This window comes from Tarenaya hassleriana, unplaced genomic scaffold, assembly GCF_000463585.1.
Source record: "Tarenaya hassleriana unplaced genomic scaffold, ASM46358v1 Cleome46, whole genome shotgun sequence".
In the NCBI taxonomy this organism is placed as follows: Eukaryota; Viridiplantae; Streptophyta; class Magnoliopsida; order Brassicales; family Cleomaceae; genus Tarenaya; species Tarenaya hassleriana.
The window spans coordinates 685,752-712,873 of NW_010967304.1; positions in this window are offsets into that span (position 1 = coordinate 685,752).

Below are 27,122 nucleotides of genomic sequence, written 5' to 3' on the forward strand. Positions count from 1 at the left end.
ATGGATGTCAAGACTGCGTTCCTTAACGGGAACTTGACCGAGGATGTGTATATGACACAACCCGAAGGTTTTGTCGATCCGAGGAACCCGAGGATGGTGTGCAAGCTTCAGAGGTCCATTTATGGACTGAAGCAAGCTTCAAGGAGCTGGAATCTTCGCTTTGATGAGACAATCAAAAAGTTTGGTTTCTCACAGAACGAAGACGAGCCATGTGTTTACAAGAAGGTCAGTGGGAGCACAGTTGTATTTCTTGTGCTGTACGTGGATGACATTCTCCTTATAGGGAATGACGTTCCTACCTTGCAAGATGTTAAGTCTTGGCTAGGAACGCAGTTTTCTATGAAGGACCTAGGAGAAGCGACCTATATTCTAGGCATAAAGATCTATAGAGATAGATCGAGGTGTCTTCTAGGATTGTGTCAGAGTACTTACATCGATAAGGTCTTGAAACGGTTCAAGATGCAAGATTCCAAGAAAGGAACCTTACCGATAAGCAGTGGTACAGTTCTCTGCAAGAGTCAGTGTCTTACGACACCTGATGAGCGAGAACGCATGGATCGGATTCCTTATGCTTCGGCAATTGGATCGATCATGTATGTCATGCTTTGTACTCGACCGGATGTATCCTACGCGTTGAGCATTACGAGTAGATACCAGTCAGATCCAGGTGAGTCGCACTGGATCGCCGTCAAGAACATCCTTAAGTACTTGAGAAGGACTAAGGATGTGTACTCGGTATACTGTGGGTCGGAAGATGAGCTCGCTGTAAAGGGTTACACCGATGCTAGTTTCCAGTCAGACCCGGATGACTACAGATCGCAGTCTGGCTATGTTTTCTGCTTGAACGGAGGCGCTATTAGCTGGAAGAGTTCCAAGCAGGCGACCATTGCAGATTCTACTAAAGAAGCTGAGTATATTGCAGCGTCGGACGCAGCAAAGGAAGCTGTTTGGATCAGGAAGTTTGTTGGCGACTTGGGTGTTATTCCTAGTGCTGATAGCCCCATTGCTCTGTATTGTGACAACAATGGAGCGATCGCGTAAGCGAAAGAACCCAGATCCTATCAATGATCCAAACACATACTGAGACGATTTCACCTTATCAGGGAGATCATAGACAGAGGAGACGTGCACATTTGCAGAGTGTCGACAGATGACAACATTGTCGATCCGTTGACGAAGCCTCTCCCTTCGTCGAAGCATGAGGGTCATGTTAGGGATATGGGCATTAGATGTTTAGCAGTCCATGATTAGAGCAAGTGGGAGATTGTTGGTTTAGTGCTCTATGATGTACTGTTATGCGAGCTTTATTATGATACATTTGATGTATTGACACTTTCTATGGTTTTATGGATTAATGTTTGATTCATTACGTATTGTGCATGCTTTAATATGTTGTGAAATCCATGTATTATTATAAACAATACTAAACTCCCTAGTCATGTGTCATTGTGGGAATAATGATATACTAAGACTAGTATGATGTGTGATTGATGATCATATAGATGATCATAGGTATTGGATACGATCACAGTCATAGGGATTCGTTGGAGAACAGAATACTGGATTGACCCGCATGAGATTGTCACATGGACTAGCGTCATAACTTGAATCTCATATGGCGGTTCCATGATTGGATCCTAAGACTTGAAATATCTACGGAATCCAACATGAGGAGTTGCGTGCTTTGAATACGTCAAACGTCTTGCGTAACAGGAGGACTATAAAGGCGTGTATCAGGTACGAAACGAATCATGTGCTAGATTGTAGATAGTCAAGACGGGATTTGTACCTCTCGTAAAAGAGAGAGATATCACTGGGCCCCTCGTGTGAGCGAGACTGTAGAAATGTGTGGCCGCACTATAGACGAACGTCATCTATTTCAGATAGTCGAACTCAGTGAACGAGAAAGTAGTCGAATCAGATAAGGTGGCTTATCCATGCCTTATGTTCGACATATGATATCGCGATACAAAAGGATCATCAACCGGAATCATCACTGGCGTTCGTAAGATCACGAACAAACTCTATTCGAGATAGGTAGTCATAGTGTCTTGCTAGAGACCGCCTATGACTTGTATATTCGAAATAGAGATTTCAGGTTATACTGCTATATCGAATGAGCCACAGAGTCACACACGCAGGGAAGGACAAAACGCACGAGAAAACGACGAAAAAACCAAGACAGAAGGGTCTGGAACGGACAGACCAGAAGTCCGGAACGGACGGTCCGCCAGGTCCAGACCCGACGGTTTTTCGAAATTGAACTGGTAGATGGATTGGTAAATGTTCCATCACATCAAAAAATGACGGTGGAAATATTTTTTCGAGATTGCAAATTACCAGAACTATATTTTGTTTCAGCATGATGATATTTTCAAGTGACGGTCCACTTGCTTTTCTGGACTGTCCGTTCCGGGCTTCGCGTTTTTCCGAAATTAAACTGAAATTAGGGTTAAATCACTTTATAAGAAGGAGATTAAACCCTAATGAAGGGTGGCCGACTTTAGAACACTTTTGACAAACTTTTGGTGAGATCCAAGAGGTTGAGAGTGTGATCGAAGTCCCGTTTTCTCGAAGCACAAAACCGAATATCAGATTTGGGTCCTACCAGACAAGTTCCAACCATTGGAATCCATCCCGAGGTGTGGATACATGTAGAGGGCGAGGTAATCTTCCTCCCTTTCATGATCAGACGAGTTCTTCAGTTGATACAGGCCCCGAATCGATTGAGGTAAGCGTTCTAACGTTTCTACGATTCATACCAGCATGGTTCTAGGTTTTAATAATTTTTGTTTTACATCCGCTGCGCAAACCCTAGAATCGATCTCTTAGAAATAGGATTCGCTCTAGAGATCCCAGGAATCCCATGATTAATATTATATTAAAATTAGTTGATTGATTCTACTCTATTTCATAGATCTTTAGAATGACATATACATATGACACAAGGCAATGACTTTCTAGCATGTCTATGCATTTCTATATGACATCATACATATGACATATACTATATGATGTAATTCTTACTGTATTGATATCAAAACCCAGTAGGGGTGGGCACGGGTCGGGTACCCCATTTTTTAGAAAACTCTGTCTCGTCTTCATCATCACGGGTTTTACAAAAATATTATCTCAGTCTTGGCTTCATAAAATCCGGATACTTGTAGCTCGGGTTTAATAAGATTCTCGGTCTTGTACTCGCGGATACACAGACCCATACGACTTATAAAATTTTGAACTATGAAATGATAGATATAGAAAGTACAAATGAGAAAAGAAAAAATTTTGAACACGATTCTGTCGGTAAAAAAAATTGCGACAGATTACGACAAATAGTATTTCGTCGCTAAATCATTGTCGCAAAATCCGTGTGGTCGGAGTCGGAAAGGTGCGAGAGACAAACTGTGTCGGTACTCTGTCGTTAATGGGTGAACGTCGATCTGTCGCACATTTGCGACACACCCAACTCTAGGTATCTGTCGCAAGTGACCGACAAATTAACTCTGTCGGAAATGTGTCGCGAAACGACAACATTGGAATATCTGTCGCAAATCGTTTGTCGCTAACGAGCGACAGATTTATCTGTCGGAAATCCGTCGCTATCTAATTGTCATGAAATTGCGGCACTATTTTTTCTGTCGGAACGTTACGAAAACATTATTAATTAATAATAATTATTTAAAATTAAAATAAAATTAAAAACAGAAATTTAAAAAAAAAATATAATATAAAAAAGTATTTTTAAAAACAAGAAAAGTAATTATTAAATAAAAAAGTATTTATCTAAAACAAATTACGCAAAATAATTATCCGGATTATCTGATCCGGTTCGTTGGTCGTCCGGTGCTGTAGAAGGTCCGACTCCGGGCTGAGGTCCGACTCTGGACTGAGGAGTAGTCAGAAATGGGTTATGATGCAGCTCTTTGCCGATGGTGGGTCGTCATAGGCGGAAATAGGCGGGCGAAAAGCATCTCATAACGTGCAATTCGTGCCTCGGCCTCTTCGAGCCTCGCAATCTTTCTGCGATCCTCTTCGAACTCTTCGATCTTTTTCTTCAACGCCTCGACCTCCTTAGTGAGTGCGATGTGACGACCGTTCGATCTCTGCTCGGGATCGCCGATTGCTTGAGAATATCTGACTCTTCTGCGTTCCTTCTTTTGAATCCCAATGTGCAATGAGCTGATCGTAGATAGCCGTCGACATCCACGCAGGTTGTACGCGTCTGCTATTTACCTGATAAATGGTGTCCCGGAGGCGATCTCGGATGACAAACCTCCAAGCGGTGTAGACCCGGTCATGAACGGACTCGTCCCAATAATAAGCTTGCTGCAAAAAAAATTAATTTATAATTTTGTATCAATATAAAATTGAACTAAATGACAAAAATCTTACCGCGAAAGCCCCGAACCAATGCTGCAGATCAGGCGCAGGGACACAGATGAGACTCCGCCACGGACCTTTGAAGTCCGACTGAATTATGATGACGACGGATGCAATCACTTCATTATTACGATCAAACCTGTAAAAAACATACATAATATTAATTTAAAACAATTTAAAATAAATATTTATTATAGGCATAATAAAAACATCTACCAAATAGAACCGGAGGAGCGATCTGGATCGAGACGAGGTCGGAGACGACGTTCTCCAAACGCTAGAATCTCCCACAATGATGGCGATGCACCGTGACTAGATGCACCTTCATTCACGGATTGGGGCGAAGCAGCACCCGTAAATGGTACATCTAGTCGAGGAGGCTCGACTACCACCTGATCCTCATGCACAGATGATGATCTAGATGATCCGATCCCACGCCCTCGGGATCGGACTCCGCTACCGGTACGACCACTACAATTGGATTGACTCATCTACAAGTTACACATAACAAAACATAATAATGAAAACCGTAAATGAAACCCTAAACCCTAAAATAAACCCCAAAACCCTAAACACTAAACCGTAAACCCTAAACTCTAAATCCTAAACCGTAAACCCTTAGTAAAACCCTAAACCCTAAACCGTAAACCCTTAGTAAAACCCTAAACCCTAAACTCTAAACACTAATTCCTAAAATAAATCCTAAACCCTAAACCCTAAGCCCTTAATAAAAGCCTAAACCCTAAACTAAACCCTAAACCCCAAATAAACCCTAAATCCTAAAATAAACCCTAAACCCTAAAATAAACCCTAAACCCTATACCAAACCCTAAACCCTAAACCAAACACGATACAAAATTCTGTCAAACCAAACCCGAATCCATGTAATTTGACATCTAAAAATTGTTAATCAAATCCAAAAATGGCGAAATCCAATCCAAAAATACCGAAATCGAGCACAAGTGTCGGACATAATCGGGGAAGGGTTTCATTACAGTAGACGGACTGAGGGAGGGGTGATAGTGGCGGCGGCGGTGAGAGCAGCTGGCGGTAATGTCGACGGCGATATCGGAGCGGCGGCCGGCGGCAGTGAGAGCGACGGATTAAACGAGAGAGAGGCGGAAAAGACCGGAAAAGAAGAGAGGATGCGAAATTACCTAGATTCGGTGGTCGGCGGTGTCTTACGGCGAGAGAGAGGCGGATTTCACCAGGAAACGGCGATCTGACGGCGAGAGAGGTGGATTTCACCGGATTTCGCTGTGTGTCTGAGCGAGGGGAAGAAGATGAGCCACGATGTTTTTAACAAGGTTGCGACAGATTAATTTTGTCGCGATCTGTCGGTCCCAAAAAACACGCGGGATACACGCGGTTTTAGCGACAGTTTTTAGGCAATTGCGACAGATATTTTCTGTCGTTACATTTTAAAATAACGCATGGTTTTCGGTCGTGACACGTGGCAAGAGACGATTTGCATCACGATGGAGTTGCGACAGCGGTATTCTGTCGCAAATTTTAAAATGTTGCGGTCGTGACACATGGGAAGACACTTTTATCACGACGGATGTGTGACAAATGTATTTTGTAGCTATGTTTTACGACAACATAGCGACAGAAGAATCTGTCGCAAGGCAGCAAATTTTTTTTAAAAAATAAAGTGGGAAAAATTAACACACGTTCTATCTTTATTTATAAAATATTCTCATTCCTTATAAAATTTTTAAAATACAAATGGTTTTTTAAGATATAAAAAAGTTCTTATTAATCAAATGAACCATATTCAGAACTTCCTGTTGTTTTTCCTCCGAGTCATCGGTATTGTCCTGCTCTTCGTCATTATTGTCTGCAAATTCTTCAAGTATTCCTTCTTCGGCTATTAACCTTCCAACCTCAATCGTGTCTTCAATTTGAAGAATGCCTCGATCGACATCTTGAAGTGGGACTTTTTCATCATTTTCTGCTTGAATAATAGTTCCCCTGGGGTTGATCTTCACGACAACTCGCTAATCTCCTGTAGTAGTCAGTAAAAATCGGGTTCATTATCAGATGCACAATATTCTGACCCTTACACACAAACGCCAAAATTATGTGTTGAACGATGTTATCTGTGTTCATGTGTGTGGAAAATGAATCCTCTGGTAAAAAATATAGGCCAACATGTAACATGACAAATGGGCCCTTGAACTAGCTCATGTAACCATAATAGATGTTCTTCTGGTGATGTTCAAATCTGCAACGGAAACGTTAGTCTACTTAAATGCCAATACTTGATCGATCATACTATTTTTAAAAATAGTAGTTTTTAAATTTTATGCAAAAATCTTACATATTCTTTTAACCATGTAGCAAACCATTTTTGTTTAATTTTGGTCAACTCTTTGTCACTGATGTTACCATACGTGTTGTATACTTGTTCATCAAAAATCCTACGAAGCATGTAAATTGCTTAATTGTAAACAAATGAATTTAAAAATAGTTTACGGCAGAAATAACTTTTTAACGTATAAACGAACCTTTCAAAAGGTAGAACTTCTTCACAATTCAACAATACAAAAGTGGGTACCACATGATAGTCTTTTTCAGATAAATAGACATCGCTAGCCTTACCACCACATCTTCCTTTTCTGTAAAATATATGGGGGATATCTGCATTCGTCGGATAACTAGGGTCATCATCGCAATGGAATGATGTTCTTGTCCCTCTGCTCTTTGCCAAAACATTATCTTCAAAATAATATGAGGTAAATAATGATATTTCCTCATTGATATACTGTTCAGCGATTGACCATTCAACAAAGGCTTTCTGTTTTGCATTTTTCTTCAAATGGTACATAAATCGTTCAAACAGGTACATCCATCTAAACAAAATAATTAAACAATCATTAGTTATATAAATAAATATGCATATATAAGTCCTATATTAATTAAACAATACACATTTATAACGTACCGAAATTGAACTGGTCCACCAAGTTCTATAAATTATTTTTTCGAAATTGAACTGGTAGATGGATTGGTAAATGTTCCATCACATCAAAAAATGACGGTGGAAATATTTTTTCCAGATTGCAAATTACCAGAACTATATTTTGTTTCAGCATGATGATATTTTCAAGTTTAAGCGTCCGACTGCAAATAACCCGAAAAAATTAGTTGATCCCTACAAAAACACAAACGTATCAATTTTATATATATATTCACATATTTAAAAAAAATTAACCTTAAAAAAATAGATCGATCATACCTGATAGACTCTCGTGTACATGTTGTGGAAGTAGTTCTGCAAATGCTATTGGAAGCAATCGTTGCATAAAGACATGACAATCATGACTTTTCATACCCGTTAACTTATTCCCTGCAATATCAACACATCGTGCCAGATTTGAAGAGTAACCATCGGAAAATTTCACATCGTCCTTCAACCACCTGAAAAAATTCTTCTGCGCTTCTCCAAATACACGAAAAACTAGAACAGGTGCATTCCCATCTTGTGTCAGTTCTAACTCTTTCCTCAAACAAATTGATTTTATATCATTCCTTGAGTTTAGATTGTCCTTCGACTTTTGGGGTACATTCAACACCGTGTTTATGATGTTATCGAAAAAGTTTTTCTCAATATGCATGACATCAAGATTGTGTTGCAACTTGTGATGTCTCCAATATGGCAATTCCCAAAATATACTTTTTTGTGCCAATTATGATATTCGTCATATCCTTCAATCGACAAATGACCATTTCCACCGACTTCTGCAGTAACCCCTAACCCATGTGATCTCACACAATCTTCGATCCGTTCGAATAATATTTCATCTCCCGTAAGTTCAAGCGGACTAGAATCATTTACCACCCGATTCTTATGAAAATTCTTCTTGTTTCGGCGCAATGCATGATTCCTTGGTAAGAAACAATGATGACAATCAAACCAACTCGTTTTCCTCCCGTTTGGCAACCAAAATGCATCGGTCTCATCCATACAATACGAAAAGCTAGACGACCATGCGTTGTCCAACCAGACAACATCGAGTATGATGGAAAATCGCTAATTGTCCACATCAGTATGGCACGAAGTAAAAAATTTTGCTTTATTGACACGTCATATGCCTCTATCCCAATACTCCAAAGGTCTTTCAACTCTTCTATCAACGGTTGAAGGAAAACATCCAAACTCCTTCTAGCAAGTTGAGATCTCGGAACTAATATTGAGAGAAATAAAAACTCTCTATTCATACACATGTCCGGGGGTAAATTGTATGGTATTAAAATCACCGACCATAGAGAATAATTCGGACCAGACATCCCAAATGGATTAAATCCATCCGTGCATAATGTTAGATATACGTTTCTAGCCTCACTTGTAAAGTCAGGAAATACATGTTGAAAGTGTTTCCAAACCAAAGCATCGGATGGATGATGCATTTCTCCATCCGGCGTCGAATGCTTGCCATGCCACTGCATATGTGATGATGTCTTTTCAGATTGATATAACCTTTTCACACGATCTGTTATATGTATATAAAACATTCTCTTCAAAGGAATTAACTTGCCTTTCTTTGAAGCAATCTAACGTGGTCGATATCTGTCTTTCCCGCAGAAATGACATTCCATCAATTCTGCATCTTCTTTCCAAAAAATCATACAGTTGTCTTCACAAACATCAATCTTTCGGTAAGTAGACCCAACGTACGCATCAGACTCTTCGTCTCATGATATGATTCTGTTGCAGTGTTACCTTCTGGAAGATACTGTTTAAACATCTGACTGAATCCATCCATGCATCTCTCGGTCTTCATACTCATCAATTGTGAAGATAATGATAATCTTGATAGCCTAAGTACGCAACCTTCATATATCGGAGTGTTCGCCGTGTGAAGCATGTCATAAAATCTTTTCGCTTCAACATTTGGCTCTTCCTCCATATACGGAGAAGGAGCAATGTTGGGAAATGCATCATTCACCATCTCTGCATATAGATTCTTTTCTTCTTCTTCAAAGATTGAAGGTTGCGTCGTGTTTTGCACAAGTTGTTCTTCCATTTGTGAAACATGTGATGATTACGACGTATCATACGTTTCTCCATGAGCCAGCCAAACAAAATAGTTTGACATAAAACATCTTCTATACAGGTGCTTACAAATTTCATACTAACTTCGCCTCTTTTATTCTCACATTTTGAACACGGATATAGTAACTTCGAACTCTCAACATACGACGTTTGACTTGTTGCAAACGCCATAAAATATTGTAACCCTTCAGCAAACTCACTAGAGATTTGATTATTATTAGAAAAATCAAATCTATTATACATCACGTGTCTACCTAATTTTGCGACGCACTGACTCTGTCGCAAATCTGTCGCCAAAATATGGTGACGCACCGAATCTGTCGCAAATGTGTCGCCAAATTGTCGCGAGGCATGGTTTCTGTCGCCAATGCGTCGTACACATATTACGACCGATATTTCTGTCGCAAAGTGTGTCAGTAATTACCGACAGACGGTGTGTCGTAAACTTTCCGTAGCTTTCTATCGTTATGTTGTCGCAAAAATCTCCGACAGAATAATGTGTCGCTACCTGTCGTAAATTTGCGACAGTTTTTGCGTCCGATTGCGACGGTAATTCGACTGCGCAATTTTGTCGATGTTTAGTCGCTGTCTGTCGCAAATAATGCAGCGACAGAAATTTCTGTCGCAATGGGTGCCGCAAATAACAGTTTTTCTTGTAGTGGAAAGGGAAGAAGATTACCTCGCCCTCTACACGTATCCACACCTCGGGATGGATTCCAACGATTGGAACTTGTCTGTTAGAACCCGAATCTACTATTCGGTAATGTGCTACGAGAAAACGGGATTTTAGATCACTCCTTAGACCCTCAAGTCTCACCAAAAAGTCCGTAGAAGTTCTCTTGTTTGTCACTTATTTATTAGGGTTCTTAATCTCGTTCTTATAAAGTGAATAACCCTAATTTTGAGTTTATTTTTTAAAAACCCGAAATTCGGAACGGACGGTCTGGCTACGTGGATCGTCCGTTCCGGACATTTCGGTCCGACAGAGTACCATACTCTGGACCGTCGGGACTGGACCTTCTGGACCGGACGCTCTAGCTACGTGGATCGTCCGGTCTGGACCTTGTGTTCAGGCTTCTCGTCGTTTTCTCGTGCATTTGTCCTTCCCTGCGTGTGTGACCCTGTAGGCTCATTCGAGATAGCAGTATAACCCGAAATCTCCATCTCAGGCATACAAGTTATAGGCGGTCTCTAGCAAGACACTATGACTATCTAGCTCGAATAGAGTTTGTTCGTGATCTTATGAACGTCAGTGATGATTCCGGTTGATGATCATTTTGTATCATGATATCATATGTCGAACATAAAGCATGGAAAAACCACCTTATCTGATTCGACTGCTTTCTCATTCACAGAGTTCGACTGTATGAAATAGACGACGCTTGTCTATAGTGTGACCACACATTTCTACAGTCTCGCTCACACGAGGGGCCCAGCAATATATCTCTCTTTTACGAGAGGTACAAATCTCATCTTGACTATCTATAATCCAACACATGATTTGTGTGGTACTTGATACACGTCTTTATCGTCCTCCTGTTACGCAAGACGTTTGACCTTTTCAAAGTACGCAACTCCTCATGTTGGATTCCGCAGACATCTCAGGTCATAGGATCCAATCATGGAACCGTCATATGAGATTCAAGTCATGACGCTAGTCCATGTGACAATTTCATGCGGGCCATTCCAGTATTCCGTTCTCCAACGAATACCTATGATTGTGATTGTATCCAATATCCATGATCATCTTTATGATCATCTATCACATATCATACTAGTTTTAATACATCATTGTTCCCACAATAATATATGACTAGGGAGTTTAGCATTGTTCATAACATTACATGGATTTCATAACATATTAAAGTATGCATAATACGTAATGAATCAAACACTCATCCATATAACCATAGTAAGTGTCAATACATCAAATGTATCAAAATAAAGCTCATATAGGAGTACATCATAGAGCACTAAACCAACAGTATGATCTTATTTGGTTCAAACTGGCTATTCCGAGGTATTCTATCACACTTTGGCAGGCTATTAATCAACGGCTCCCAACAAAAGATTGGCTAATTAGCTGGGAATTCAAGTGAAGAGCACTTGTGTCCTATGCAACGAAGCTGCGGAGAATCACCTTCATCTTTTCTTCAAGTTCCCCTACTCATTGGCAATCTAAAACCATTTTGCGGCGAGGTGCTGGCCATCGCCCCCGGAGGACCTACAACTCCTTAGTGTTGGTTTAGTGCTCTATGATGTATTGTTAGCTTTATTTAGATACATTTGACGTATTGACACTTTCTACGGTTTATGGATGAGTGTTTTATTCATTACATGTTTTGCATACTTGATATGTTATGATATCCATGTATTGTTATGAATAATACTAAAGTCCCTAGTCATATGTCATTATGGGAATAATGATATACTAAGACTAGTATGATGTGTGATTGATGATCATAGAGATGATCATAGGTATTGGATACGATCACAATCATAGGTATTCGTTGGAGAACGGAATACTAGATTGACCTACATGAGATTGTCACATGGACTTGCGTCATGACTTGAATCTCATATGACGGTTCCATGATTGGATCCTAAGACCTGAGATATCTACGGAATCCAACATGAGAAGTTGCGTACTTTGAATACGTCAAACGTCCTACGTAACAAGAGGACTATAAAGGCGTGGATCAGGTCCGAAACGAATCATGTGTCGGATTGTAGATAGTCAAGACTGGATTTGTACCTCTTGTAAAAGAGAGAGATATTGCTGGGCCCCTCATGTGAGCGAGACTGTGAAATGTGTGGCCGCACTATAGACGAACGTCGTCTATTTCGTACAGTCAAACTCAGTGAACGAGAAAGCAGTCGAATCAGATAAGGTGGCCTCACTACAAGAAAAACTGTATTTACCTACGGAATTTGCGACGGAAATGTCCATCGCTTACAATATATGCGACGGACAACGACGGATTTGGGACGGAAGTAATGGGAAATGCATCAGTCGCAACCCGTCGCACAGTCCGTCGGAATTTTTTACTACGACCGACGAAAATTTCCGTCGGTAATTTTGTCAGACGGAGTGCGACGGACTGCGACTGATATTTGCGACCGAATTTTCGTCGAAAAATTTTGCGACGGATTTGGACGGGAAAATTTCGTCGCAAACGATTTGCGACAGATGGTGATGCACTTTTCCGCCGGTTATGCGACGGATTCGGTGCGTCGCAGGTAGTTAAACATGTGTTATTCGTTTTGACCTAATTCTGTCACATTCCGTTGTTACTCCGTCGCAATATCTACATTCCGTCGCTTTCCGTCGGTTTTCCGTCGCACGCTCGAACTCTATTTAACAACCGCGCCATGTATTCTCGGTGGCAAAGGAAAGAAAAAATAGAAAGTTTAAAAAAATGTCGTTTTTTCCTCGACAATGGATGTATGAAAGAATTGATTCTATTACGAATCAAATCTCAAAGCAATATGAAGAAGGGTTGCAAAATTTTATGTCGTTTGCTACGTCAAATCATTCGTATTTGGAGAGCGAAAAGCTGCCTTGTCCGTATATAAAGTGCCAGAATAAAAAATGGCGGAGTTTGGGGTTTATAAGATTGCGTGAGTTCATATGGATTAGCAAAAACAGCAGACGTTGGCGGGAATGGTCATTTGCAGATAGAAGGGTATGGTAATTTTCACAACTGGCACAAAAAAAGTATATTTTGGGAATTGCCTTACTGGAGACATCATAAGTTAGACACAATCTTGATGTTATGCATATCGAAAAGAATTTTTTTGATAACATCATTAATACGGTACTGAATGTTCCCGGAAGATCAAAGGACAATGTCAATTCAAGAAAGGATCTGAAATTAATTTGCTCGCGGAAAGAAATAGAGTTGACATCGGATGGAAAGGCACCCGTCCCGATATTTCGGGTTTCTGGAGAAGCTCAGAAAAACTTCTTCAAATGGTTGAAAGAAGATGTGAAATTTCCAGATGGATATTCTTCAAACATCTCTCGATGTGTTGATATTGAAGGAAATAAATTGATAGGTATGAAAAGTCATGATTGTCACGTCTTCATGCAACGCTTACTTCCTATTGCCTTTGCCGATATACTTCCACAGAATGTATATTTAGATGGATGTATCTGTTCGAATGGTTCATGTACCATTTGAAGAAGAAGGCGAAACAAAAGGCTTTTGTAGAAGGTTCAATCGCTGAACAATATATAAATAAGGAGATATCATTCTTCACATCATACTACTTTGAAGATCATGTTTTGACAAAGAACAGAAGTCAGAATCGGTCATTCCAGTGCGATGATGGACCCTCTTATTCGATGCATGTAGACATACCTCAGATTTTCTAAGGAAAAGGGCGATGTGGTGGTAAATCGACTGATTCATATCTGTCTGACAGAGATTACCATGTCATTCATATCTACGTATTGTTGAATTATGAATATATTCTACCATTTGAGAGGTTAGTACATTACACAAATTACTGTATAGAGATAATATACTCTCCTACATAAAAAATATTATGTTTACTGTATGTCGCAGGGTTTATGATGATGAAGTATATAATACTTATGGTCATCAAATATCTGATGAAGAACTGAGCAGGATTAAAGAGAATGGATTTGCAACATGGTTGAAACAATATGTAAGTTATATTTTGGACATCTATATTTCATAATATATGTGCATCATTAACCAATAAATAATTTTTTTTTGGCAGATCGAGTTGTCATCCGAAGATCATCCGTTATGGTTATACGAATTAGTGCAAGGTCCACTTCGTCGACTCAAATGCTGGCCGATGTTCTTTACTAGGGGTTATGTTTTTCATACATATGAACACGGAGAACATCGTTCAACCCTCAACTACGGAGTATGTGTTAAAGGCTCGAACTACTGCGCTTCCGATGATGAACCAGATTTTTATGGTATTTTACAACAAATTATACAGCTTGAGTATCCAGGACATGTCGGCTTACAAGTATTGATGTTTAGATGTGATTGGTTTGATTCAACACATGGTCGCGAAATCCGCATCAACAATTCAGGCATTGTTGATATCTGTTATACTCGTCGATATGCAAAGTATGATCAAATTTATTATGACATCTCAAACTGACCAGGTCTGTTTTGTACCATACCTGAAGAAGGTGAAGCGAAGAAATGATGTCGACTGGAGGGCTATTGTAAAGATCACCCCAAGAGGCACTATATTTAACGATAAAGATTCCGACCATATTCCTCTTCAAGACGAAGATATAAGGGTTGTTGTACGACTTGATGGCCCAATCGATATTGAGAGACTAACATTACCGAATGCAGAATTTGAGGAGTTAGAGGTTGGAATCGATGATAATGCCGACAACACCAAAGATTCGAATGAAGAAACGACTGGCACTTCAGAACATGGATCGTTTGAATAATATTTGTATTTTGCATTTTTTATTTTTTTAATAACAACAACTACCGACGGAATGCGACGCTTTATTCCGTCGCATTTCAAGATTCCGACTAAGTCCGACGGAACGTTCCGTCGCATTGTACAGAAAAGTCATATCATGCACGGTTCATCGGGAAACGCATTGTTACGACGGAACGTCCGTCGCTTGGTGTTTGACGTGGCAGTTATCGGTGAATGATTCCTACTAATTCCGACAGAAATATCCGTCACAATGTGCAGGAAATGTCAGATCATGCAGAGTTCTTCGGAAAACGCATTATTACGACGGAACGTCTGGCGCTATTGGTCTGAGATTCCGAAAAATTCCGACGGAATTGTCCATCGCATTGTGCAGAAAAGTCAGATCATGCAGAGTTTATCGGGAAATGCATTGTTACGACAAAACGTCCGTCGCTATAACTGACGTGGCACTGACGCGTTAAAGGATTCCGACCCAAAGCGACGGGCGTATCCGTCGCTGAATTAATTTGCTTTATGTTACGACGGAAATTTCGTCGCGACTATTGATGTGCCGTCGACGTTGTAATACCCCGATTCCCGAATGAAATATTTAAATTACTTTCGGGAATAAAGGAAAGGTAGAACAAGGCTAAAACCATAGAGAACCAATGTGAGTTGCCTCTTTGTACTCATGTTCTCATCGTCCGACCCTAATATCTCAACTGTTCGTTGCTTGGGCTTGAAAGAAGGTGTTCCAATGAAGATCCAGCAACAAACGGAACTCGATTTGGTTGAGAAACGAGGAAGATATGAACGAATGAAAATTGGAAGAAACTGAAATCGCAAATCGCGAATTTGTATGAGGTACAGATGTTGCGAATCAATTTGCATCGTGTGAATATGGGGTTTCAATAATCTATTACTTGGATATGAAAGAGGACATCCCAATGAAGATTTAGAAACAAACGGTGCGCGATTTGGTTAAGAAACGAGTGAGAACGGAGCAATCGAAAACGGAGTATGCAAGTCAGTCCGAACAGCGCAGAAATGCAGTCCGGACGGACCAGAAATGCAGACCGGACGGACCGTGCAGGGCAGACCGGACGGACTGTCAATGCAGACCGGACGGACTACGTAGTCCAGCCCGACAGAACATAGTGCATTCCAGCGCGATGTGCAGACTTCCATTACACATTGCTCCGCACGTGGGGCACCAAATGACGCGCCGTGAAAACCCTCGGGCTCTCCATAATGCAGGCTTTGAAATGGATCTGGGCTTGAGCCCATTAGCTCTCTCTTTCTCGTCGAGAAACCCTAGCTAAGATGGCATCTCAGCCACCATCTGCAGGAGAGAACAGAAGAAGAAGAGGGAGAAAAGAGAGAGAGAGGAAGAGAAAGAGAGGGAGAGAAGAGGAAGGGAGCTCTGGGAAACAAAGAGGGACAGCCTTATAAGGTCTAGAAGGATCGCCGGCATTGGAATCGCCGGAAAACGCCACAAACTCCGGCCAAAAATCAGATCTGAATCTGATCCAAGGTGAGTGGCTTGAGTTGCATCTGTGTGAGCTCTTTTTCATCGATGTGATTGTGTTATCTCGATGATTTTCTGCCTGGATTAGGTAGAGGACATTTCAAAGAACATTTAGCAACAAACGGGACATAATTTGATGGAGAAATGAATGAGATATGAATGATTGAAAACAGATGGAAACCTGAAAAACGCAGAAGCGCGAACCTGCCTGTATACCATCAATACGAACCAATTTTCCACAATTTAACTGCGATGTTTCAATTATTGGTTGATTGTAATTGAAAGAGGACATTACAATGAACATTTAGCAACAAACGAGACTCAATTCGGATAAGAAATGAGGGAGATATGGCCAAACAAAATCGGACCAGAAAACTGTTTCGCGAGAGCGAACAGAGCTGGAACGGACGGACTGGACCCCAGAACGGACGGACTGGACCCCAGAACGGACGGTCTGATTCCCAGTCCGGACGGTCCGTGTTCCAGACCTTAAACTTGGACCGAGAGGGCTCGAGACAGCCCGAAACACCCTGGACCGACCGTTCTAGGGTACGAAACCTTTTGTTTCGGACGATTTTCGAATCCCGCGTGCGTGAGATGTGTGATTCAACTATGCGAGTGACTCGTTGCGTGATTATACGGGGTAGCATTGTATGGCATTGACCGGTAGGTCGGTAAGGGACCGAATACCGTGATATGTGTGATTGTAGCGGGAATACGGATGCACGTTGTATGCCATGTTTGTAGCTTACTCATGTGGCCTACGACGGGGTCGTGGTGTAGCACGATGGAAGCATGTTTGTGATTGGGTTACCCCGATGAGCCTCGTATCTAGTACCGGTTGACGGCGTGGAGTCAGTACTAGTGCGATGGGGAGGAACACGTGTCCAGTGCCGGTTGACGAACTTGGAGTCAGCACTGGTGCGTGCGTGTGGTGTTTCTGTAATAGTGCCGGTTGACGGCGTGGAGTCAGTACTATTACAGAAGCGTGTGTCCGTAATAGTACCGGTTGACGGCGTGGAGTCAGTACTATTACGGGAACGGGTGGATGTGGAACCAGTGCCGGTTGACGAACTTGGAGTCAGCACTGGTGTGTGTGTGGGTGTTTCTGTAATAGTACCGGTCGACGATTTGAGTCAGTACTATTGCAGAAACGTGTGGACACATAGTGGTACCGGTAGACGAATTGAGTCAGTACCACTATGCCGGTCAGTTAGACCAGTGAGTCACGCAGTCAGTACCGGTTGACGACGTGGAGTCAGTACTGTTGCGTGGGTGAGTACCGAGGAACCATGTAATCATGCCGGTTGACGAATTGAGTCAGCACGATTATATTGGTGAGGACTAGTGTTGGTACCGGTTGACGAATTGAGTCAGTACCACACCTCTGGGATTATCTGGCGCGTCATCTGGACAGTACCGGTTGACGAATTGAGTCAGTACTGTCTTATTAACGAGGATTTGACGGATTAACCCTATGATGTGATCATACGGGCATGATTATGATTGTGATTTGTTTGATGTGATATGATGATATGCATGATGGTTTATTTTGGTGTTTTATAATTATCGTTTTAACACTGTTCTCGCTGGGAACGGGTTTACCGGGTTCAACCCGGGTCATTCACTAAGCGGTTGTGCTTAGCCCTCGTGGTTTCACCTTTTTCAGATCACGAGGAGTACGCGTAGCGCATTCGGCCAACGACGACCTCGAAGGGAGAGCATCACGTACGGGTTTTGCATTTGAACTACGGGATTTGTATTCCCATCTTTTGCACTGTGTATTATTTACTATTCGGACACGTGTTGATTTTGCGACTATGATCGCACGTGTGGTATTTCCGCTGCGTGGTTATGGTTAAAAAGTTTTAAAATTCCCGTATTTTTTGTTTGTATTAATTTATTAGTTTTTAGTCCATGTGGCGCATCCTGTGTACGGGAAGCGGGATACGGATGTCACAACTTTTGGTATCAGAGCGACGTTCGTTCCATGGGAAAGAACGACTCATTACCTTAAGGTTTTACAATGAAAAATGTTTTCGAAAACCATGTCCATTGAAAAAAAAATGTTTTATGAAAAACCGTACAAGTGGTGCGAACTGGAGTCGTCGAAGCCTTAGTGAAATTAACATGGCGTATTGGGAATGCCGCCATTATATGCTTAGCTGGAAACTAGCAATTTCCAAAATTAAATCGAGCGCCTAACCCAATGGATCTGAATCAAAGGATTAATTTTGAAATTCTTAAGAGGTCATAGGGCAATACCCGAAGGAACATGCACCAACCCTACCAATTGAGGAGTCTATGACAAAGGAAGGGACCTTGAGTCGTCTACCATCTAAGTAGCATTGGCAAATGACCCCTTCATTTTAACATAAGAAACTAAAACTGATCAGGAAAGTCAACGATGCAATTCTGATCAAACCACCACCAGTAAGGAAACCAAAAGACCATCACGAATCGATATACTCTACCAAGGATTGATAGAATTCTGGATCAACTACTAAGAACTCAGTAATTTTACAGATTGACTTACGAACTAAGACGTCACCAGTCAAGGTGAAAGGAGCGCAAATGACGAAACATCTCTGACTCGAGACGATTATTCTGAGTTCAAGTAGAATCGTGGAGACTCACGAATACAACAATAGTATCCATGCAAAAGGTGAATCGTACTCTAACAGATTATCTGGATAAGTTAATCGTAAAAGAAATGATGACATATCAACCCACTAGGAAAAATACTTATAGAGAGCACAATAATCCAAATGTACTCCCAAAGGTATGGTTTGGACTCATGAAATCCGAGTGGATCTCTGTAAAGACTGAAGCGATAACGAATAAGAGATCACCATTCTCTATGAAGAAAGACCAAAGCCTATTGGACTTGTGAACTGCAATGGTCACCAATTTGAAGAAGGGTCCGCTATGACCGTCGAATCATATTTGAGTTAAACAAAAACGTACAGTAGAACGAGATGGATCACCGACATAAACATTGATCCTGGCGTTAGTCGAGAATACTGTACGAAGTTTATAACGACGCGTCAGAACGAGATTAAACTACAAATTAAAGCCAGCCGAATGATATTACCTTTGGATCAAGGTAATTGAAAATCATGTGGAGGACTACCCGAAATACGATATGGAATTCGTAACAGTAAATAATGCGTTGGAAAATTCGGAGGTCACCCCTTTTGGAGGAAGGGTTGACACTGATAATAAGAGCTCGACCTATGTTGTCTCCCAAAGGACTTGAGTTTAAGACGATGGAGATGGCTAGAGCCCATCGTTGACTATGATTCAAGTATTAACTGTCTTCAAGGAAAAGACAACAGAGTCTTGGACACGCTAAGTTAGAAAATAGATTCTAACGGTCAATTGAACGTGACATCGTCATATTGTAATGTCTCTAATTTGGGAGCCAAAGTGGGACATTGGTCCCTAAATCAAGAAAGACCTGTGATTGCTTACACGATAGTTAGACAACGTTGAGGAGTATGACCATGAAGGCTATCACATTGGCGATAATGGAGCACTGAGGCTGGAAAACTCGTCGTGTGTGCTAGATGATCCCGAGTTGAGATAAGACATCTTAGCCAAGGCACATAAAACAAGGCTGGTGATACCTCTGAAAGCGAGTAAGATGTATCATGGCCTACACTGATGGTATACATGTCCAAAGTATTAAGAGAGACGATACTTATTTTGTGGCTAGATGCCCCACTTTCAACGGGTGAAGGCAAATGACAAGATGTCGAGAGGCAAAATTGCAATCGTTGGAGGTACCACGGTGGAAATGAGATGTGATCGCCATGAATTTTGTGGTCAGATTACCACCCATGTTGAGTAGGAAGAACGTCATTTCGATAGTCATGGACCGACTACCAAATCTGCTCATCTCATTCCCACCTGTCAAGAGTATCTGATCGAACGGTTTGAGAAAATTCAGATTTATGAGATAATTTATCTACTTGGAGTTCCTAACAAGATCATATCGGGTAGGGGCGTCTGATTCTAATCATGCCAGATTCACATCGCGCATGTGGAAGACGATACAGGGGGCAATGAGGACAAAGCTCAAACATGAGAAAGACATACCATCCTAAGAAATACGGTCAATCGGAGCGAACAATACAGTCATTGGAAGGCATGCCTCGAGCGTGTATCCTGGAGTGGGAAACCCATGGGACCAGTACAAGACATTATACGAGTTTGCGTACAACAACAGTCATCACACGAGTATCGGTGTCTCTCCATACGAGGCCTTGTATGGGAGACCGTGCAAGACACCGTTGTGCGGGACAGAGATCGGAGCGTTGAGAGTTTGGGTTGGAAATCATGGAAGAGACCATGGAGGTGATATGGAGGATTTGTACCAACCTAGAGACGACACAAGGATCGGTAGAAGTTATACACCGATCAGCGAAGGTGGGGTTTTGCACTTGAGGTCGGGGATTATGCATTCCTCCGAGTACAGGAGATGTGGGGATGTATAACTTCTTACAAATCAAGAAGTTAAATCTGCGATACATCGGACCCTACCCTGCGATCGCGATAGTGGGCGCGTTTGCATACCGTCTTGGATTGTCATCGGAGTTGGCAACATCCATGACGTATTCCATGTATCGATGTTGCGGAGGTACGTACTAGACCCCTCTCACATACTACAATCCCAGGAGTTGGAGTTCACAGGTGCTACGCGCTTCAGAGATGAGCCGTTACGGATAGTGGACAGAAAGGTTAAACAGCTACAGACGAAGGAGGTGCCACTCGTAAGGGTTTTGTAGCGGAGCCAAGGGGTCTCAGACATGATCTGGGAACCCGAGACAGAGATGTGTAGTAGTTATCCTCACCTGTTTACTTGAACACTGTACGGACTCTCATGTACAACGTTAATTGTATCGAACTCCTATTTGATAGACGGCGATGGAGTATTTGATATTTTGGATATGATGATATAAAATGCGATGAAATTCTGAAGACATTCCGCAATTATGAATTCGAGGACGAATTCTTTTTAAGGGGGGAGGATTTGTAATACCCCGATTCCCGAATGAAATATTTAAATTACTTTCGGGAATAAAGGAAAGGTAGAACAAGGCTAAAACCATAGAGAACCAATGTGAGTTGCCTTTTTGTACTCATGTTCTCATCGTCCGACCCTAATATCTCAACTGTTCGTTGCTTGGGCTTGAAAGAAGGTGTTCCAATGAAGATCCAGCAACAAACGGAACTCGATTTGGTTGAGAAACGAGGAAGATAGGAACGAATGAAAATTGGGAAGAAACTGAAATCGCAAATCGCGAATTTGTATGAGGTACAGATGTTGCGAATCAATTTGCATCGTGTGAATATGGGGTTTCAATAATCTATTACTTGGATATGAAAGAGGACATCCCAATGAAGATTTAGAAACAAACGGTGCGCGATTTGGTTAAGAAACGAGTGAGAACGGAGCAATCGAAAACGGAGTATGCAAGTCAGTCCGAACAGCGCAGAAATGCAGTCCGGACGGACCAGAAATGCAGACCGGACGGACCGTGCAGGGCAGACCGGACGGACTGTCAAGGCAGACCGGACAGACCGTGCAGGGCAGACCGGACGGACTGTCAATGCAGACCGGACGGACTACGTAGTCCAGCCCGACAGAACATAGTGCATTCCAGCGCGATGTGCAGACTTCCATTACACATTGTTCCGCACGTGGGGCACCAAATGACGCGCCGTGAAAACCCTCGGGCTCTCCATAATGCAGGCTTTGAAATGGATCTGGGCTTGAGCCCATTAGCTCTCTCTTTCTCGTCGAGAAACCCTAGCTAAGATGGCATCTCAGCCACCATCTGCAGGAGAGAACAGAAGAAGAAGAGGGAGAAAAGAGAGAGAGAGGAAGAGAAAGAGAGGGAGAGAAGAGGAAGGGAGCTCTGGGAAACAAAGAGGGACAGCCTTATAAGGTCTAGAAGGATCGCCGGCATTGGAATCGCCGGAAAACGCCACAAACTCCGGCCAAAAATCAGATCTGAATCTGATCCAAGGTGAGTGGCTTGAGTTGCATCTGTGTGAGCTCTTTTTCATCGATGTGATTGTGTTATCTCGATGATTTTCTGCCTGGATTAGGTAGAGGACATTTCAAAGAACATTTAGCAACAAACGGGACATAATTTGATGGAGAAATGAATGAGATATGAATGATTGAAAACAGATGGAAACCTGAAAAACGCAGAAGCGCGAACCTGCCTGTATACCATCAATACGAACCAATTTTCCACAATTTAACTGCGATGTTTCAATTATTGGTTGATTGTAATTGAAAGAGGACATTACAATGAACATTTAGCAACAAACGAGACTCAATTCGGATAAGAAATGAGGGAGATATGGCCAAACAAAATCGGACCAGAAAACTGTTTCGCGAGAGCGAACAGAGCTGGAACGGACGGACTGGACCCCAGAACGGACGGACTGGACCCCAGAACGGACGGTCTGATTCCCAGTCCGGACGGTCCGTGTTCCAGACCTTAAACTTGGACCGAGAGGGCTCGAGACAGCCCGAAACACCCTGGACCGACCGTTCTAGGGTACGAAACCTTTTGTTTCGGACGATTTTCGAATCCCGCGTGCGTGAGATGTGTGATTCAACTATGCGAGTGACTCGTTGCGTGATTATACGGGGTAGCATTGTATGGCATTGACCGGTAGGTCGGTAAGGGACCGAATACCGTGATATGTGTGATTGTAGCGGGAATACGGATGCACGTTGTATGCCATGTTTGTAGCTTACTCATGTGGCCTACGACGGGGTCGTGGTGTAGCACGATGGAAGCATGTTTGTGATTGGGTTACCCCGATGAGCCTCGTATCTAGTACCGGTTGACGGCGTGGAGTCAGTACTAGTGCGATGGGGAGGAACACGTGTCCAGTGCCGGTTGACGAACTTGGAGTCAGCACTGGTGCGTGCGTGTGGTGTTTCTGTAATAGTGCCGGTTGACGGCGTGGAGTCAGTACTATTACAGAAGCGTGTGTCCGTAATAGTACCGGTTGACGGCGTGGAGTCAGTACTATTACGGGAACGGGTGGATGTGGAACCAGTGCCGGTTGACGAACTTGGAGTCAGCACTGGTGTGTGTGTGGGTGTTTCTGTAATAGTACCGGTCGACGATTTGAGTCAGTACTATTGCAGAAACGTGTGGACACATAGTGGTACCGGTAGACGAATTGAGTCAGTACCACTATGCCGGTCAGTTAGACCAGTGAGTCACGCAGTCAGTACCGGTTGACGACGTGGAGTCAGTACTGTTGCGTGGGTGAGTACCGAGGAACCATGTAATCGTGCCGGTTGACGAATTGAGTCCGCACGATTATATTGGTGAGGACTAGTGTTGGTACCGGTTGACGAATTGAGTCAGTACCACACCTCTGGGATTATCTGGCGCGTCATCTGGACAGTACCGGTTGACGAATTGAGTCAGTACTGTCTTATTGACGAGGATTTGACGAATTAACCCTATGATGTGATCATACGGGCATGATTGTGATTGTGATTTGTTTGATGTGATATGATGATATGCATGATGGTTTATTTTGGTGTTTTATAATTATCGTTTTAACACTGTTCTCGCTGGGAACGGGTTTACCGGGTTCAACCCGGGTCATTCACTAAGCGGTTGTGCTTAGCCCTCGTGGTTTCACCTTTTTCAGATCACGAGGAGTACGCGTAGCGCATTCGGCCAACGACGACCTCGAAGGGAGAGCATCACGTACGGGTTTTGCATTTGAACTACGGGATTTGTATTCCCATCTTTTGCACTGTGTATTATTTACTATTCGGACACGTGTTGATTTTGCGACTATGATCGCACGTGTGGTATTTCCGCTGCGTGGTTATGGTTAAAAAGTTTTAAAATTCCCGTATTTTTTGTTTGTATTAATTTATTAGTTTTTAGTCCATGTGGTGCATCCTGTGTACGGGAAGCGGGATACGGGTGTCACAGACGTGTTTAATGATTCTGACCCACTTCCGACGGATAATTCCGTCACATAGTTAAATAAACGCGCAGAACTCAATCTTTCCCTCAGAATCGCGAATTTTCTCTGCGCTCGGATCTTTCTCCGCTCCGTCCACTCTCTCTCACCGTCGTGTTCGTCGCAGCTCGACAAATCGGCATTTCCGTCATCTATGCGCCTCTCCTAAACATATTTTCGGCATAAGTTTTTTAGATTTCGTACGTGTTTCGATCTTTTTTCGTATTTTTGCAGATTTCGTAGTTTGTATGTTTCGTTTTTTGTTAGATTTCGATCTATTTCAGGGTTATTGTGGGGTTTCGATTAGGTTTGGGGTTTCGAGAGGGTTCAAGTTTTGTTTCGTTTCGTAGGGTTTCGATTCAGGATTGGTTCGGTTTGTTTCGTTTCGTTTCGTTCAAGTTCTGTATGGTTTGTTTCGTTTAGGATTGGTTTCTATTCAGGGGCTTGAGATTGTTTCGTTTCAGGGGCATAGGGTTTCGCTTAGGGTTTCAGATTCTTTTATGTTTAGGGTTAGGGTTAGGGTTAGGGTTAGGGTTTCGTTTGGGGTTTCGTTTGGGGGTTCGTTTGGGGTTTCGTTTGGGGTTTCGAGTTTTATTACCTATTTGATACGATATTCTAACGAACTTGTAGATGAGTCACGAAGGACGTCGTTCGGGTTCTCGTTCTGGTAGTCATAGCGGGAACAGTACTCGATCCCGGGGTCGTGGTGTTGGATCACTTGCGATCCAAAGTCAACGAACCTCTGATCCACTTCAGTTGGATCAACGTTTCACTGGCCAGGGTACTCCCCAGGCTTCATTTGAGGCCGGCAGTTCCGGCCATCGCTCTATTTATGCTGGGATCTCCCTTAGACAGATCCTGGCATCAGAGAGTCGGCGACAACAACCTTGTATCAATCCTGATCCGGCTGATGGAGTGTTGTGGTAAGTATATTCTAACACCACTTTCGTTTACGATTAAAATCAACCGTCGTTCAACTTAATTAATGTTTTTGAAAATCATAGGTTTGATCGGAATGATCAGTTGGTTGAGAGTATCAAAACGATCATGCGTTCTGATTTTCATGGCCTCTGGCGTAGCATCTCTCGGGTCCCGTAAGAAGTCTTAGAGCGATGGTTTGCTGCTTTTGCGGTATTGTCTTAACTTGTTCGTTTTTTGTTTAATATTTCATTAGTATTAAATAACTAACACGTTTTGTTTAAAGCAATCTTATTACTGGGATCCTTCTGTGCATGATGTCGTCCATCGTGCGTGGAAGGATTGTCTCGGTGCGAGATTGCGAGATAGCCTTTATAGGTTGAAATGTTTGCAGAAGAAGCCAGAGTGGGTTAGTTCAGACGTCTGGGCGCAGTTGGAGGTAATATGGGATTCAGAGGAATCTCAAGAGAAGAGTCGAATTGCGTCGACGAATCAAAAGACGAAGTCTGCTTCCGACCGTACCCCAGGAACTCACACTGCGGGGAGAAGATCGTTTGCTAAAGTTGCTCTCAATATTGTAAGTATTTTGTGAGAATTGATTTATTTGTTTTTTAATTTTACTAATATTTTTGTAAAACATTTTTAGGCCGAGAAAGAAGGCGTTCAACCGTCTGCTCTGCGTGTCTTACAAGACACGCATCGTCGATCGGATGGGACGTAACGAGATCATCGTGCCCAAGAAATTGAAGAGGCCATTCAATCGAAGATTACCGATCGAATGACGATGGACGAGAGCAGCGGTTCAACGCAATTGACTCCGTAGGAAATCAACAGCTTGTATATCGAGGTAATTTTTTTATTTAAAATAATATAATATGTTAGAGTTGAAATATTATTTACATATTGTTTTGAAGGTCGTTCCTCCCGATGCAAAAGGTCGGATTTACGGGATTGGTGCGTTGGCGAGTCAGCTCGGGGGTGGTGACGCATCTTCATCATCAGTGGTACGTCATGTATCTTTGACGCGTGAAGTCGATGAGCTAAAGAGAAAACACGAGGAGACTTCTGCGGAACTTGTAGCTGCTCGGGAGAAGATTACTCAGTTTGATGCAGCTCAGGCGAAGATCGCTCGGTTAGAGGAGACGATGCAACGATTTATGCCTCCGACCGATTCCGCCGGTTCGTCTGCTCCGAGTCCAGCCGTCAATCCCGATCCATCGGTTCATCAGACGTGCAACATCCGCAAAATCTCGATGATTTTCCGGACAATTTATTTCGTTAGATTTCGGTTTTGTAATATATAAAACAATTTCGGTTTTGTTTTTTATAATATTATTGTATAATTATTTTTTTTTAAAGAAAATTTATCTTTTTTCGAATAAAATAACTTTGCGACGGATTAATCCGTCGCATACCGTAGCAATCCAAACCAAATTCTACGGAAAACTTTCGTCGCTTTTCCGTATAGCTACATACCGACGGAAAAACCCGTCGCAAAACTTCCGACGCTAGTTTGCGACTAATCTCCGATCAATCCTCCCGTCCCTCTTTGCGACCAGTGTGCGATGGAAGATCCGTCGCAGATTACGGCGGAATTCCGACGGATATTTCGTCAGTAAAAGCGACGACTAAACGACGGAATGTCTGTCGCGTTTACCATGGAAAAACGACGGAGTTTTCGTCGATCATATCGACTAGATTGCGACGGATAAACCGTCGCGTTTATCGGCGGATTATTCCGTCGCTAAAAACGACTGACTTACGACGGGTGTTTTCCGTCGCAAT